The 17,189-nt window shown below is 45.2% G+C and overlaps 1 protein-coding gene across 10 annotated transcripts in view; it reads left to right on the top strand.

The window, feature by feature from the left end:
* Window positions 1–17,189, top strand: part of CUEDC1 (CUE domain containing 1) — an 81,013-nt gene that overhangs the window by 22,118 nt on the left and 41,706 nt on the right. For 9 of the 10 annotated variants that reach the window (XR_009759854.1, XR_009759855.1, XM_061604988.1 and 6 more), the window contains exon 2: window positions 3,484–3,599. The gene's annotated coding sequence lies outside the window, so the exon portion shown is untranslated. Of the gene's footprint in view, window positions 1–900; window positions 948–3,483; window positions 3,600–17,189 lie in introns of those variants that run through there. The other variant, XM_061604990.1, reaches the window with a different exon arrangement.

Here is a 17,189-nt window from a genome sequence, read left to right as displayed (position 1 = left end):
TGATAAAAAAAAACCTGTAGTTGGCATTTTTCACTCTCTGATGCCCTTTGCTGTGGCACCTGATAAATTTTTGGCCAAGCCCTTTTTTTAAAAAAAAGCAAGCATAGAAGGGAGATCTTGTTTTAGGCATCAAGTCTCAGCTTGTGTCCATCATGGATGGCTGAATATTGCCATTTTGGTTTTTCTCATTTTTCCACATCAGTTTGCAATTTTTTAAAAAAGTCCTCATGAAAAGTTTTTAGCATTCTACTACAAATTTCTCCCAATACACACATTTTTGTGTGCGCTTTTGCCTAAAATACTCATTTTTGCAAAGCAGTTTCCCATAACGTAATCGATGTTTACATGTTATTTTCACTAATTACGCATTTTTATGAGCCCTTTAGTATATGCATTTTTGTATATGCTACTTGGCCAGACAATTGCATTGCCAGATTCAGGGAAGTGTGCAAGTTAAGTAGGTTCACCTTTAAATGCAATCTGTATCTAATTTCTCCCTCGTGCATAGTGCCCTTTGGGACTGGTGGGGCGGAAGGCAGGGAGCCCAAACAGCAGGTGGAGCCAGTGCCAATGAGAGGCGGAGCCAGCTAAGTCTAGTCCCTATCCTCCACCCTGCTGAATTCTACAAGGGCTTGTAAGTACAAAGTCAGGCAGGTAGGGGCTGACTGACAGCAGACTGAAGTTGGTGGGGCAACACCTCATTTGCGCTTATGGGCCAGCCTCCACTGCCAGGCATATCCCTTCTGTCATCTTCAGAGCTTTAATTCAAGCAAGTTACAGTGCTGCCCCTTTAATTAATGGTTCCTTTGCAGACAGCTGGTATGATTCTGCCCCTTTTAACTCCCTTCTGCCTCTCATTTGCATAGGGCTTAGTCAGTGACCTAGCATTCTTCCTCTGAGAAATGAAGGGATTCCTACTTCCCCTTATGGCATGTGTGGCACTCTAGGTAAGAAGATCTCTTTTTATTGACTTGATTTATTTGGTCAGTAAAAGAGTAGGATGTAGGCTTTTGAGTTACACAAAGCTCTTTATCAGGTGGCATTCTGTAGAACATCAGCAGCTTGCATGCTCCCTTTAGTAACCCACATTACTTTGCTTTAGAGATCTCCTTTAAAAAAATTGTGTGTCGTGTTCTGTGGGACAAAAGGAACAATGACTATCTGTCCCACATAGCAAAAATTACTGCTGGATAATGAAATATCTTAATGGTGTTATAGGATGTTCAGTAGAATAACATTCCCTTCTGTATTCTGGAAATGTCTAATTCTGGAAAATTCTTACTCTGCATTTCCAAATGCAAATCATTATTTATTTTATTTATTTATTTTGTTACATTTATATACCGCCCATAGCAAGTAGCTCTCAGGGCGGTAAACAGAATAGGATAAAATACATACATCATAATAATAAAATCACAAAACATATAAGACACAATGAAAACAAAATACAATTAAACAAAATCTAAGATGATAAAAAGGATTAGTATTACAAGATTAAAAAGATAAAAAGATTAAAATGATTAAAATGCCTGGGAGCATAAGAAGGTCTTTACCTGGCGCCGGAAAGATAATAATGTAGGCACCAGGTGTACCTCTTCGGGGAGGCTATTCCACAACTCGGGGGCAAATGTGGGCTGCATCATTTGCATAGTTTTATTCTGAGCCATATATTTGCATTCTTGCAGAATTCTGACATTGGGGGGATGTCAATCCATGATAGAAGATCTGGAGCAGGGAAGAGCTGGGGCTGTTTATTTTAAACCTGTTTGACTGCTTGAAGTCAGTGGATCCTATCAGTTTATTATTATTGTTGTTGTTGCTGCTGCTGCTATTATTGTTATTATTTACTACATTTGTATCCCTCTTTTCCTCAAGGAGCTCAAGGTGGCGTGCATATTTCTCCTCCCTCTCCTTTTTATCCTCACAACAACCCTGTGAGGTAGGTTAGGCTGAGAGACAGCAACTGGCCCCAGGTCACCCAGTTATCTTCATGGCTGACTGGGGATTCAGACCCTGGTCTCCTAGGTCCTAGTCCAACACTCTAACCACAACACCACACTGGCTGTTGCCAGTTTATGTGTGTTATTCAATCCTTTCTTGATGCCTCTGGACAGCCTTTGAAGTCATACAGTGCTCTACAGTGGCTGGGTGCGAGGGAACACTCTCCAACATTTCAGTTTTATTTACCCATTCTTCTATTGGGAGTCATAAAAAGAGCCCTGCGGATCAGGTGAAAGGCCCACCTCGTCCAGCATCCTGTTCTCCTGGTGGCCAGCCAGATGCCCCAAAGGGAAACCCACAAGCAGGACCTGAGTGTGACGCCACTCTCTTTGCCTGCAATTCAGAGGCCTGCCACCTTCAGCCTAGTTGCTTGAACTTGTGTTATACTGACCTATGCCAAGCATGCAGTTTTAAGGTGCTGGGGAGGCATTTCTCAGAACTAGAGTTCCCCATGGTCAAGGTTCGCCACCTTGGTAGCATTACATCCACAGTGACCTTGGCTGTCTGGGCTTCGAGGGGGTTAGCATAGGCTAAAATACCAGCCTTCCTGAACATTCCATCAGCTGACTCTGAGAGCCAATCCCAGGCCACCATGGCTACCATGGATACTGCAGCTATTTTTACACCAGGGATGGGAAACCTTTTTCAGCATGAGGGCCACTTTCCTTTCTGGGCAGTCTTCTGAGGGCCGCACGCCATGTGGTGGGTGGTCCCAGAGGCAAAAGTGGGTGGAGCAATGAATGCAGATTTTACCTTTGTACATTTGGCTAGTTTCTGCACGCTCACACCCTCTCGATATGCTCCATCTAGACGAGCAAAAGCCATCTTCGGGGTTCAGGGCTGTGTTCTAACCAGGCAAAAACACTTGGGGTGTGACACAGGGTCAGTGGGGTGTGTGGTTTGAGGAGGACTCTGATGGCCAGATTTGACCCCTGGCTCTCAGTTTCCCCATCCCTGCATATCAGGCAATGAGGAAAAAGGCAGAATCACCTTTCATCCTATAGGATATGGTTGAGTACGACATGTCCTTAGGATCCTTGGACTTGATGATCTTGAAGACCCCATTCAGGGTCCTGTTGTGTGATCCAAAGCTCATTTAGGAATTGGCCCTTTAGTGTTGTGACACCTACCCGTTGGAATTCCTCCCTGTTAAATATTAGACAGTGGGTGCCGTCTCTGCTGGGTTTTTTTGGTGCCTATTGCAGACCTCCTTCCCTCATGGCTTTTGAGTAGAGATCTTTCCCAGTCTGCATCTGTATTGGAATTGTTTTTAAGATGTTTGGTTTTTGTTGTTTTATCGCTTGTTGTTTGCTGCCCTGGCCTTCTTTGGAAGACAGGGTGGAATATAAATTTAATAAACGGGGGGGGAAAGTATGCGGCAGTGATTCCCATTGAGCTTAGGGGGACACTGTTTCCTAATAAGTGATTTTTTAAAAAATTAGGTCTGCAGCCTGAAATGCACCCCCCTTTCTTCTCTTTCAGTACTGTTATCTCTGAAGAACGGGCCTTCACACCAGCTTGAATAGAAAGCAACCTGCAAGCAGGCATCTTTCCAAGTGGATTCCTAAGGGATGCCAGCCAGCCAGCGCTAATTGAAGGTAATTGCCTCATCAATATTTATAATCCCTATTCTCTTCCCCCCCCCTCCAGTCCCAAACATTGAAATGATGATCTGGTTATGCCAACAAACCAGTATGGGCTTTGGGGCTTTGAGCCTAGCGGCATCATTGCTACCTATTGGTTTCTGAACAATGCAGAGCACTTGATGCTGCTTATAGAAAATAAACAAAAACAGCAACTCAGCAAAGTCCCAGCAGTCTCCAGGTTTGTGATTTAGTTGTTGGGGAGACCTGGCTAGCTCTCATTTTGGCCTAAACATGGGCAATTCACCATCAGCTGTCCTGTAGGAATGATTCTAGGACCACATCTGCACCATCCATTTAAAGCACCATGATACCACTTTCAGTTATGGCTTCCCCAAAGAATCCTGGGAACTGGAGACCTTCCCCCCCCCTTTTCACCTATACATTTCTGGTTTTGTAGAACTACTGTCTCCCCCCCCCCAATTATGAATTGGGCATGTTATGATTGCTGGGCATGAGTTTCGTGGCTGTTTTTTAAAAATAGAGTTTTGATTGTTTGTGGTTGATACTGTAGATTTATTTCTCCAAGAAATTTCTCCAAGAAGGTGAAGATAGCAAACCTGCTTCTCCTTCGCCTTATTTTGTCTTCATAACAACCCTATGAGGTAGGTGAGGCTGAGAGACTGTGAATGGCCCAAGGTTGCCCAGTGAGCTTCATGAGTTGAGTGGGAATTTGAACCTGGGTCTCCTGCCTTATGTAATATGTAACCCACCTTAGAAGAGCATCACTCAGCATGTAAATGTTTTAAAATGGCATTCAGTGCTAGTCCTACTTAGCGTGGACCCACTGAAGTTAATAGACATGACAAATTTAGGTTCATTAATTTCAGTGGGTCTACTCTGAGTAGGATTTAGTTGAATATAACTTGTAGATGTAGTTAAATAGAGGTACATTAAATAATTAGGAGCTCCAGCCCAGCTCTGCTATGACACAACTCCTGCTTCCCTTAGATACATGCCTGTGACTTGGCATAAGGTGTAGGGATGGTGTTGGCCGGTGCCGGTTGGAAAGCATTGTGTCAACCTAACAGGCCGGTATTTATTCAAGTTCATTCTTTGTCTGCTAGCTGCTGCTTTTACCGATTTGTTTCCCCCCTCTCAAATAATATTAATATTGATACTTTAAAGGAAATGTTTTGAAAGGGAATATCAATAAATGAAAGAAAATACCAATAAAATTACTGTTCTTCGTATCAATATTTTAGAGGTGGATTTTTTTAAAAAAAATTTTTTTTGAAAACAGCCACAGACATTTGCTGCGTAAAAATCCGATCCCCAACAATAAAGAATAAGTAAGTTAATGGAAAATTTGGTACCAAATGCAAATGGGGCGGAATTCTAGCACATCCCTGTAAGGTAGCATCCTGTTACCTGGTTGTGTCTTTACCGGCGTTCATGTTGCCTGTCTCCCTGCAACTTCCTCCTGCCAGCCAGGATGAGGCCCTCCAACATCATAGTGAGATTGCTGATGGGGCAGCTGGCCAAGTGGGCGCAGTTGGACGGGATGCTCCAGCATTAGCTAGCAGCTGTTGCATGGGCCGAAAAAAGAGATGGGCGCACCCATTAAACAACAATAGTTGAAGGTGATGAAACTTGACCTGGAGCGCAAGACTATGATACACTCTGGCTTCCTGTAATATCTCAACACTGGTGTGTTTGTCAGAAAGAAATGATCAGTGGGAGGTTACTGGCTGTCCTATGCCTAGAGAAACAGGGTGTTTAGTTCCCTCTCTCTTTTTGTTTTATTTGAATTAATTTAAGCTGCATACTCTCAGCCTTGATGATCAGTGTGGTGGGGTAAGGAGGGGAAGACAGGAGATTTGGAGCTTGTTAGAACATGGGACTTGACTCTATAAAACCAGCTTAATTTTCCAGTCGGCTTTGCCAGGGCAAATTGACGGTCTGCTGAGGAAGGGAAACGGATCCTTTCCTCCTCTCACACAGCTGCATGCTTCCAAAAGACGGATCTGTAGCTGTTGCAGTGGCTTGGTATTTTGGCTGTCTCGGGGGGGGGGTTGATGTATTGAATAAACCCTGTCTCTTTTAAGAGTGGTCCCCTTAGGAGTCGTTTCTGTTTTCAAGATAGCAGGACGATCGTTTATTACATATGCCTTTTTTGAAGACCTGATTCACTCTTGTCAGAGCTGACCTAGGCTATACATTTAAGGCAGTATCACACCAGTTGAAACAGTCATGGCTTCTCTCCCAAAGGAAACTGGGAACTGTAGTTTGTTAATGGTGTGGAGAGTTGTTAGAAGACTCCTGTTACTCTCACAGAGCTACAATTCCCACAGTGGTTTAACCATCAGTCCCTCTTCCCAGGGAACCTTGAAAACCTCCCAGACCTGTCTGTTGTGTCTAAATGTGATCTAAGTCTCAATCATGACTTAAAAAAACAACCTGCTATGACTTGGAAGATGTGATATGTTAATGTGTGAAGTTCCTTTCCCTTGCTCATAGGTAATCGCAGCTACCCTCTGGGATTTGTGGGGCATGATTTCAGGGGGGAGAGTGTGGCTTCAACACGGACCTGAGTCCTGGCAACCAACTTTTACTGTGCTTTGCCATCTATCAAAAGAGGAGTGGTGCTAGAATCATGTTGTCAGGCGCAGGGCTGTGGAGTTGGAGTCGTGGAGTTGGAGTCGGAAGCAATTTTGAGTGGAGTCAGAGTCGGTAGAAATGTACCGACTCTGACTCCGGCTTCAAAATAAATTTTGATTGACAATTTTTTTAAAATATAAATTCAGAATGTCAAAGAAGCTTCCCATGAAGTCAGCTGTAGTTGAGCATTTCACCATAACTCAAGATGGAAAACATTTCGTGTGTCACTGTATCACACAGGACCCAGATGAAGACAAATGCTGTGATGCCAAGATCAGCGCATATTCAGGCAGCGATAAAAATGCTCCTATGAGCTCCTACAGATCCTCCGTGGCGCAGAGTGGTAAGCAGCGGTAACGCAGCCGAAGCTCTGCTCACGGCCGGAGTTCGATTCCAACGGAAGAAGGAAGTCGAATCTCCTGTAAAAGGGGTCGAGGTCCACTCAGCCTTCCATCCATCCGTGGTTGGTAAAATGAGTACCCGGCATATGCTGGGGGGTAAAGAAAGGCCGGGGAAGGAACTGGCAAACCCACCCCATATACACGGTCTGCCTTGTAAATGTCGCAAGACGTCACCCTAAGAGTTGGAAACGACTCGCACTATAAGTGCGGGGACACCTTTACCTTTTATGAGAGCTTCCAATTTAAAAAGACATTTACAGCCCTTTCCAGGGCTGTGGAGTTGGAAGCAATTTTGGGTGGAATCGGAGTCGGACAGTAGAAAAATAGTCGGAGTCGAAGGTTTGACGTACCGACTCCATAGCCCTGGTCAGGCGATAGGCAACCTCAGGCCCAGGGGCCAAATGCAGCCCTCCAGGCCTCTCCAGTGGCCCGAAGACTCCCCAAGCCACACCCCTACTTTGCACCCTCCTTGAATATTTTTGCCTAGCTATACTGTGTCCTTAACTCTGAAAAGGCTTCTTGTTTGCTTGGATGAAGGACAGAGAAGGGTGTGTGTGAGTGTATGTGTCTAGAAACAAGTTCTGCTGTACAAAGGTGCAGATTCACAATGGTTGCTCTGCCCATTTTTGCCTCTTGTCCTGGCCACTGCTGGCTTGTGGCCCCGGAAGATTGCCTAGAAGTGACTAGGCCATTCTGATGCTGTCAGCTGATAATCGGAAGGTGTAATTCTACCATTGTGGATAGCGGGTTTGTCACCAGCTGTTCAGCAGTTCTGGAAACAGCCCCACTGGAATGTGAAATGTCTATCCATGGTGGGCTTAATCCAATTAACATCTGTACTGATTTTATTTAATGCATGTATATCCTGCCTCAAGACCCGTGGCTTCAGTTGCAGCTCATAGCCCCAAAACCAAAACATGTTTAAACATCCAAACAGGCCGATAAAGTACGGATGTATTTGCTGCCCCATCCACGGATGGCAAAAGTGGGGAGGGTCGTCAGTTTTTCTGAGGGGGATTTGACAAAAAGATTCCTGGGTAGGGGCTAACTATTTGTGTTAGTGGGTTCTCTTAGTTTAGTTTTTACACTGGTGCAGCAGAGCTTTCCTGGATGCCTGCTGGCCATCTCCCTGTTTCTCAAATTCCCTTGGAATGTTACCACATACTGCCATAGTGTTGACCTGAGGGGGCTTTTTTGAGGGGGGAGGGAGAAACGACGGCCCTAATGTGGCTGCCATATTTTTTCCTCTGAAACCATTTTTCAAAGCAGCACTACCTCAGAGTCAGTGTGGTGAAGTGGTTAGAGTGCTGGACTATGATCCGGGAGACCAGGGTTCAAATCTCCACTCGTAGAATGGCCATGGACCCCTCACTGCCTCTCAGCCTAACTTACCTCACAGGGTTGTTGTGAGGCTAAAATGGAGAAGGGGAGAACTATGTATGCCACTCTGAGCTCCTTGGAGGAAAGACAGGATATAAATACAATAATAAATGAAATAAATAAGTGACAGAGACAAAGTGAGTGGCCCACCTCAGGCACCTTTCAGAGTCCCCTTAAAAGACAGCAATTTGTCAAATCATCTTGGCTTGTATCTAACGAAGTCTGTCTCAGGGTAGACATGCTAAAAGGAATGGACCTAAGTTAGCCATGTCCATTAATTTCAATTGGGGCTACTCTGAGCAGGACAAACATTTGATGCAACCCACTGGAGGCTTGTCTATTGGGGTCTGTTGGCCCCACCAACCTCTTTCTGCCCTCAGCCAGCCCCCAACTGCCTGCCCTCCTGTTTACAACCAGTCTGAGGGGTTGTGCTGCCTTTCATTTTCCTCCTCCTTAGCCTCAATATGGCCCTTTTAAAGCTCAATACGGAGGAGGATGGGGGCAAAATTAGTGTTTGTTGGCTCTGCTTCTCACTGGCTGACGCTTCATTGACAGTTGGGCTCCCTGCCTCCTGCCCTATCTGTCTCCATGGGCACCAGCCACCGCTGCTACAACCCATCGCTTATTTTGCCTTTAGCGCTGTGGAGGGTGCCATTTTGGATTCTTTGCCTTAGGCACCAAAATGACATAGGACCATTTCTGGCTCCACCCCCAACCCGCAATGCTTTCTTTCAGCTTCTCCCCTGGATAAGTCCAGGAGCTGCTGGCTTCAGCTGGTAGCAATACAGAGTGAATATTGTTTATTATTACTATTAGCCAGCAAATGTAAGACCTAAATGTCCTGCCTCACCACAAGTGGGTCCAGTCGTCTGAATTAAGCAGTCGCAGCTTTCTGTGTGCGTAATGAACAGCTTTAAATCTTTCCCTCAGACCTTAATGGGCACAACCCTGTCCTGCTTAAATAATTTACAGTGCCCATAAGTGAGAGGCTTTCTTTCTCCCTCCCCTGCTCTTTTCAAATGGCGCCCATTTTGTTTCCATAGAAACCCACGCAGTCTTTCTGCTTTTGCCTCGCCTCTGGCAAATCAATGGAGAGTTTCTTTCCCTTTTCCTACACCCCCCCTCCTGCTTTGTAAGGCCTTCCACGGAGGCCTTGGAAGGGGAGGGAGAGATATCAAAGGCACCGTATCCTTTTGCGCTCTGTGGGATAACTTTTCTGGTGTATAGCTGGGGCGTCTGAGCAGCGAATGATCCCCTGCCATGATTAAGTAGCGCCAGCTTTGGTTGCACATTATCATATACCCCACCCGCCCTAGTACTTCTGGTGAACTGCTGTCAGCTGAGAAGAAGCAAAAATGCATAGATCCTTGAAGGACCCTGAGGTACAGGCACAACGGGGTAGGCAAGCTCCTCTCTACAGTGTATATGGATGGCACTGTATAAAGCTGGGTGTGTTGCTTTTCTGATTTGTGAGAAATTCCAGAGTCAGAGCTATAGGGTCCCGTTTCCTCGGTACGAAAGCACTCTGTGATGATTTATTGTATCCTTAGGGAGCATAGGAAGAGTTGGTCCATTGAACCATCTGGCTTGTTATTGTCTCCTGTGCATCTCTCTAGGGTTTCAGACAGGAGCCTTTCCCAATTCCCACAAGGGATTGAACCGGGGACCTTTTGCATGCAAAGCATGTGCGCTGCTACTGAGTTGTGCTGGCCTGATTGGAAGCCAGCAGGCGCCTTAAAATAGGCAGGAAAACAATTGTTTCTGCATCATTGGATTTCTCAGAGAGCAACAGTGTGCCCCCATCCCCACACGCTCAGCAGCTCAGGCTGCTTCTGGCTCAGTTAAACTCGCGGGTCTTCTCCAGGTTCAAAACTGTATCAAGAAGCATTGCAGACCCTTCCTTGTAAATGCTCTGGCTGGGTGTCTCATTCCAAAGGCAAGGGGGAGAAATTCCTTGGCCATCGAGGAACATGAGGGTGCTTCTGTTAGGTCTCTGCCCACTTGTTAGTTTAGCAGGGAAAGCTATAAAGCAAAAGGTCCATTCACAATAAGATACCTACCCTCAGAACAACGTGAAAGCAAGAGCCTCCCATTCTAACCCTTCTCATCTTGTTGTTTTGCTGTGCAAGTCGATGGGAAGCCCAGGAAACTCCCTAACGTTTCTCCAGGCTTGAGAAGAGCTTGAAGTGGAAGTTTAGTGTGAACCAGTACAGGATAGTGGTTAGAGCGTTGGAGAAGAGGTGGAGAGACCCAGGTTCAAATGCCCATTCAGCCATGGAGTTCAGAGGGTAATCTTGGGCCAGTTGCCACCTCTCAGCCTAACCTACCTCACAGGGTTGTTTTGAAGAGCAAATGGGAGAGAACCGTGTAGGCTGCCTTGAAACTCCTTGGACAATATAAATGTAATAATTAAAAATGAGGAATCGCCCTTCTCACTTGGTGAGCACAAAGTTTGGCTGGCAAGCTTTTTGCCTCAGGCAGGCAAATGTTTCAGGGCAGCCCTCGGGATGCTTCTTCTAAGATATTTACTACATTTTATTTATTTATCTGTTTACTTCATTTGCATCTCACTTTTCCTCCCAGGAGCTCAAGGTAGTGGGCATGATTCTTCCCACCGCTTCCACATCTTCTCTCAACAACTCTATTAGGTAGGTTAGGCTGAGAGACAGGATTTGAGCCCAGTGTTTGACTGAGTGGGGATTTGAACCTTGGTCTCCCAGGTCCTAGTCCAACAACTCTTAACCAGAACCCCACACCGGCGTTTCAGGAAATTATTAGCTCCCAAAGTGGCTTGCCTGGCTTGAAAATGGAAATGGACTGCTTTCAAGTTGATCCCGACTTATGGCGACCCTATGAAGAGGGTTTTCATGGTAAGCGGTATTCAGAGTGGGTTTACCATTGCCTCCCTCTGAAGCTGAGAGGCAGTGACTGGCCCAAGGTCACCCAGTGAGCTTCATGGCTGTGTGGGGATTCGAACCCTGGTCTCCCAGGTCGTAGTCCAACACCGTAACCACTACACCACTCTGGCTTAACCAACCAAAAATGCAAGACTCGTAATGGAAAGGAAATGTAAGGAAAAGGCAGCAGAAAGGGAGATTGATTTTTATATATAAAAATCCAAAAATGCCCATTCTCTACCATATCTAACCAGTCCAAGAAGCAACCCAAAGGACTTTATTTTGGAGGCAGTTCCATTTTCCCCCTCAGTTTTCAGTTGTGGCTGCCGAACTATGGAATGGTCTTCCTGATGAGGTGCGCCTGGCGCCGACGCTGCTATCTTTTTGGCGCCAGGTGAAAACCTTTTTATACTCCCAGGCATTTTTATACTCCCAGGCATTAATTTTAGCATTATTTTGTATTTTGACGTTGTTTGCTTCTTGTATTGTTTGTCTGTTTTTGGTTTTTGATTCATTGTACTTATTGTATTTATATATTGTACTTGTTTTTATTTTATGTACACCGCCCAGAGAGCCTTCGGGCTTAGGGCGGTATATAAATTAAATTAAATAAATAAATAAAATAAATCCCTGTTTGTGGTGGAGGTGCTTCCAATTGTGCCGGACTGAGCAGAGCAGAGAGCAGAGTTCTGCTCTGGGTGTGATGGCAGTGGTGCCTTGAGCTCTACCCGGAAGGTAAGCGGAATATGATCCTTCGATCCTTTCGTTCTTTGAGGAATTTTAAGTGTGAGCAGGATATTGGCCATATACCCCCTGAACTGTGGATGCAATCTCACCTGTTTTATTGGATGATTTTTCTCCCCATGAGTATTTTAATGGTCTTTTTGGACAAAGGGGGAAAAATGCCTTGCATAAGTAATGATTCATATTTATCCTGCTTTTCAGACTATCGTCTCCCAAAGTGACTCCCATCGATGATGATTATAAAAAGAGACACAGGCTTAAAACTAAAAAAATGAATAGGGTTTTCATGGTAAGCATTATTCAGAGGTGGTTTACCATTGCCTCCCTCTGGGGCTAGTCCTCCCCAGCTGGCTAGGGCCTGCTCAGCTTGCCACAGCTGCACAAGCCAGCCCTTTCCTTGTCCGCAACTGCCTGCTGGGGGGCAACTGGGCTCCTTGGGACTATGCATAGAGAGGCGTTTTACCCAGTATGAGTCAGGCTGATCTCCCTTTGCTTGCTTGAATAGGAATGGCTGGTGCTTGTTCCTTTGGATGATGGATGGGGACAGAAAGTCCCCCTTTCTCCTTCTTTCTGCAGTCCCAAGCCAGGCAAGTGTTCTTTCCGTGTAGGAGCTGAGGTGATCCCTATAGGTGCTGCTCCTTCTTTGGACGCAGGGGGAGCAGCCTGCTAGTGGGCTGTGCAGTCCCAGGTAGACATGAGTGCACATGTCAATTTCAGGATCTCTGTTTCTAATTTTTCCAATCTTTTATTGGTTCTCCCCATTGCTGCAACATTCTAAAGGTTTTTTTAATCCTAACAAAAATTTGTCAGCGTTGGAGTGCAAATTTCTCCTAATAAACTCATTCTTGTATGCTGTTTGGCTGAGCTACACATTTTTGCAAGCAATTTCCCCTGATACAATGCATTCTTGCGTGCTCTTTTCACTGAGATATGCATTTTTGTACACATGGGTTGGAGAACTGGATTGCAAGGTTCAGGGAAGTGCGAATTTCAAAGGATGGCTGTGTTTTGGTTCACCTGTTGAGGTTCGAGAAGTATGAATTAAAAGTTTCTCATTAAAATGGAGACAGAATTGAATTTCTCCCCCATCCCTTTGAACCTATTTTGTAGGTTCTTGTAATAAAATAATTTGCCATGTTGCAAAAAAGCAGCCATTGCCCTATGAATAGGGTACAGATGTTTAATCATTCAGGGAGCTTTCAATTAATCAGTCAGATGAACTGTTTGCCTTTTGTAAATTGCGTTTAAATATATATATCAGCCTCTGTATGTTTCTTTTCCCCCTTCAGTATCCTGTGACTAACACATTACTGTTCCATACTGAACGTTAAGCTTCCTATAGTTCTAAATTAAGCCTATATTAATGAGAAAAGTGGAGGGACTTAATTGAAAAACGCTGTGGCTTGAGGCCTGCTCTCCATATTTGCGTGGCAAAGTAATCTGACCTCAGGAGGTTGACATTCCTGAAATAGCTGAGGGAATTCAAACATGAAATGAAATTTCCAGGGAGGGAGGACAACAGGAACAAGCTGAAACTCTAACCCTCATAGGATTGGAAGATAATTTAAAAAAAAACAGACATTTTACGTTATCGCTCGGGATAGAAGGAACTGTCAGTTTTGTTCCCTCAGTTTCTTCTTTTTTCCAATCTTAAATTCAGTTCTCTACATTTCTGCAGCAATTTGGGATTTTTTTTTTAAACTCATGAAAATTCTTCAGAGTTTTAGTGTGAATTTCTCCTGATAAACACATTTTTTGTATGCAGGTTTGACTAAGGTACATTTTTTTTGCAGGCAATTTCTTCTCAAATACACATTTTTGTCAGCTTGCTTTGGTTGGAGAACTGCTTTGCAAAATTTGGAGGTGTGCAAGTTTTGAAGGATGGGGACGGTTGTGTTTTGGTTCTCCTATTGTTTGGGAAAGCGCGAATTTGATAGATTCAGCTGTCCATGTAACTGAATTGAGTTTTTCCCCCATCCTTCATTATGGCTTGAGAGATGAGCAAATGAGGTGGCACAACAGAGACTCAACCAGTGGGGAGCTTACAAGATTACTATATTCTCCAGTAACGGAAAGAGACAGCTTCAAACCCCTGACCAGCTGTGAAGATAGCTGGGTGCCCTTAGGAACAGTTGCTATCTCTTGGTTTAGCCTACCTCACAGGGTTGTTGTGAGGATACCGTTTGCAGGGAGAGGGGTCTGTTGCACTTAGGCGCCACCAATGGCCAGGAGGAGGTGCTGCATCTTCCTTATGCGGCCACTGTCAGGTGACCCAAAGGGCCAATGGGGCTATACACAAAGCCTCGAGGCTCAGGGCTAGCTCCTCAGTCTGAGCCATTGCCCACTTGGTCAAGCTCTTCTCTCACTGTCTGGTACCTTCTTGCCAGTGTTGCTGTCTGCTTGGCCAGTGCCGGCCTGGATTTGCCTCCCCCGGTTCCTTCTGCATGGCAACACCCAGCCTTCTTCTGGCAGCCTGACTTGAAAGCAGCTGGGCCTCCAGGCTGCTTTCAGCCGTGGCACAGCTTGAGAATCTCCGCTTTCATTCAAAACATGAAACAAGCTGCCAGCCCTTGTGGTTAAGTAGAGAACTCAACTGGCACTTCAGCTTATTTGCTGAAGGCTCCAGGCCCAAAGGGAGATTGAGAACGGGGCTTATTGATTGTGCTGATTTCTTCCCCGCTTTTTAGTGCACATTCTCACAAGGCAGCTTAGAATAAAACTGTTGCAAGGTTCATGAAAGAAGTGTATAGAATTATGCATGGCATAATCCACATCTTCTATTTTTCTACCCCGTCTGCCCAGCTATTTTCACGATCCAACCATTGGCCCCGTCCCTCTTTTTAAAAAATCTTTTAGCATTCATTTATACCTTCCTTTATAAGCAAAAACAAAAACAAGTCCTCAGTGTGGCTCCATTAATCTCTTTCTTGAACTAGAGGGCTGGGAAACTAATCAGTATGTGTGTAGTGGGATTGATTAACAAATCATTAGCAAAGGATTTTGTGCCAAATATTAGAGCAGTGTTCTTCAACCTTGGGTCCCCAGATGTTGTTGGACTACAACTCCCATCAACCCCAGCAAGCTTAGCTAATGGCCAAGGTTGATGGGAGTTGTAGTCCAATATCTGGGAACCCAAGGTTTTCATTTGTCAAGGTTGAAGAACAGAGGCTAGGAAGAGGACCCACAACAGAAGAATGGGAAAATGAAGTTTGGCCAACACACTGCCTTAGCCAGATGTCTTAACTGCATTGATGAACCGCCTTTCTCCCAAAATACTCATGGTGGGTTTTTTGGGTTTAGAATAAGAGCTTTTGATTTAAGAGGAGCAGCAAGGCTTCCACTCCTTTGCTTAATGTAGCTTCATAATGATCAGGTGGCATGGGGAGGAGGCAAAATGGCGGTCTGTGCCAGCTGATCCAATGGAGGGGGCCTCACTGTCTCACCAACCCCTCTTATACAGCCAGGAAAAACAGCTAGTGATAGAGAAGAGTTATAGCTGGGCTAGAGGAGGTAACACTGGAATGATGTTAATGGAAATTAGCAATCGGATTATGGAAATGTGGAACACAATGATCTGTAAACATAGATCACATATATGATCTATTATCATTTGATGCTTCATGTAGATTTTTTTTTTAAAGAAGCATGATGTCGTTTAAAAACCTAACAACTACTCCAGTGGCCTGCAATGCTCTCTAGAACAGTATTTAGGTACACTGTATGTTTATTTCTTTAACTGCCCAGCAGGTGGCACCACTATATTCCTTAACTCTGCTTTTAAAGCACACACTAGTTTCTCAGGGTTGTAGCCAACTAAATTTTACTCAGAGTAGACCCATTGAAATTATGTACCTAAGTTAGTCCTACCCTTCGGTTTCAGTGGCTCTACTCTGAGTTGGACTAACATTGGATATAACCCTCATTACAGGAGGAGAGGAGTGGCCCTTAAGCAAAATGTATTGAATTCTTGTCGCTTCTGGTCTTGGTTGTGTTTTGTAAATCTGCTGAGTTTGTTTGTTATTTATTAAATTTATATCCTGCCTTTCCTCCCAAAAGAGCCCAAGATGGGAAACAATATGCAATAAAACAATAAAAACATCTTAAAAACAATTCCAGTATAGATCCATGGCATTAAAGCACCTTTTCACATTTTTGCCTGCCTTTCAGAGGGAAAGCAAACTCTTTGTAGAAGTTTATAGGCTGTAAGGTTCACAAATTCTGGCTGGCTTGGTGGCCAGGCAACATTTCTGGTTGCCATCCATTCTGCACCTCCCTTGGTTCAGGGATAGGACAAGGGTAGTGGTGACAGCCACAAATTTCAGTTGATTACCGAGACGTTTTGCTGTTTGAGAATTCAAAGAAAAGCCCCCCTCCCGGGATCACTTCTCTGTGTCTTGGGGTAGGCACTTGCCAGCATAAAAGATGAGATCGCCACTGGCGAGTGCGTCTGTGGTCTCTTGTGCTAGGGTTATTGAGGATTTCCAAAATGTCTTTGCATTGGCGTAGCTTGAGCGGAACACGTGGGAGGCTTTATTGGCCCGATGAAAACTTGTATGAGTGCCAAAAGATGTGAATGAGCGATTACACGGCTGTGTGTGGGAAAAGCATGTGTTTGAAGGGGCCAGTAAGAGGTATTCATGGACAAATTGCAGAAGGGCACAATATGGTTTTGATCCATTTTGAAAAACGGGAGCTGGTGCCTGCTAGGTTTTTTAGGGCCATCTGTGTAATGATGAGGACGATCATTGTCTAGGAACTGTTCTGTATTATCTGGGGGGTGGGGGGTGGAGGGAACGACATGGAAATGGTGAACACCTAAAGATTTCCAGCAGGAGGCGGGGTAGGGGGTTTAATCTTGAAATAACGTCTGGCGATCAACCAGGTTGCTATGCTTTCAGGGTAGGAAAAGGCAACAGGAGCTGACAGCTGTGTTACAGCTGCAATACTGCTCAGATTGGCCTCCGTGCTCAGAGACAGCATACTTCTGAGCACCAGATGCGAGGGCAAGCAACGAGACGTATCTGGGTGGCTCCTGTTGCAAAATAGAAATCCTGGACTGGATGGGACCTTTGGGCCAGAGAGAGCCTGTAAAACAGAGGTAGGGATCTCCGGGGCTGAATGTGGCCCTCCAGGCCTCTCTGTCTGGCCCTTGGAGCTCTCACCAGGCCTCACCCCTCACTAACCCTGAGTGTTTTTTGCCTGGCTGGAGTGTGCCTCCTACTTGCCTGATGTGTGTAGAAAGTTGCCCACTGTAGAAAGGTACCATTTACGTTCCTTGCTTTGCCCATTTCCCCCTCTGGCCCTGCATGCCACTGGCAGGTGGCCCTGGATGGTTTTCCAGAAGGGAAAGTGGCCCTTGGGCTGAAATAGGTTGCCCAGCCCAGGTATCAAACTTGCTGCTAGTTGGTGCTGAACTAAGATGAACCGCCCTCCAGTCAATATATTAATTAGGAAAAGAACGGGAGGTGCTGCCTGCATTGCATTCTGTCACCTAGGTTGATGTTCTTTGACCTTGGGTCCCC

This window comes from Rhineura floridana, chromosome 21 (genome assembly GCF_030035675.1).
Source record: "Rhineura floridana isolate rRhiFlo1 chromosome 21, rRhiFlo1.hap2, whole genome shotgun sequence".
In the NCBI taxonomy this organism is placed as follows: Eukaryota; Metazoa; Chordata; class Lepidosauria; order Squamata; family Rhineuridae; genus Rhineura; species Rhineura floridana.
This window is presented reverse-complemented; position numbering and strand designations above follow the sequence as displayed.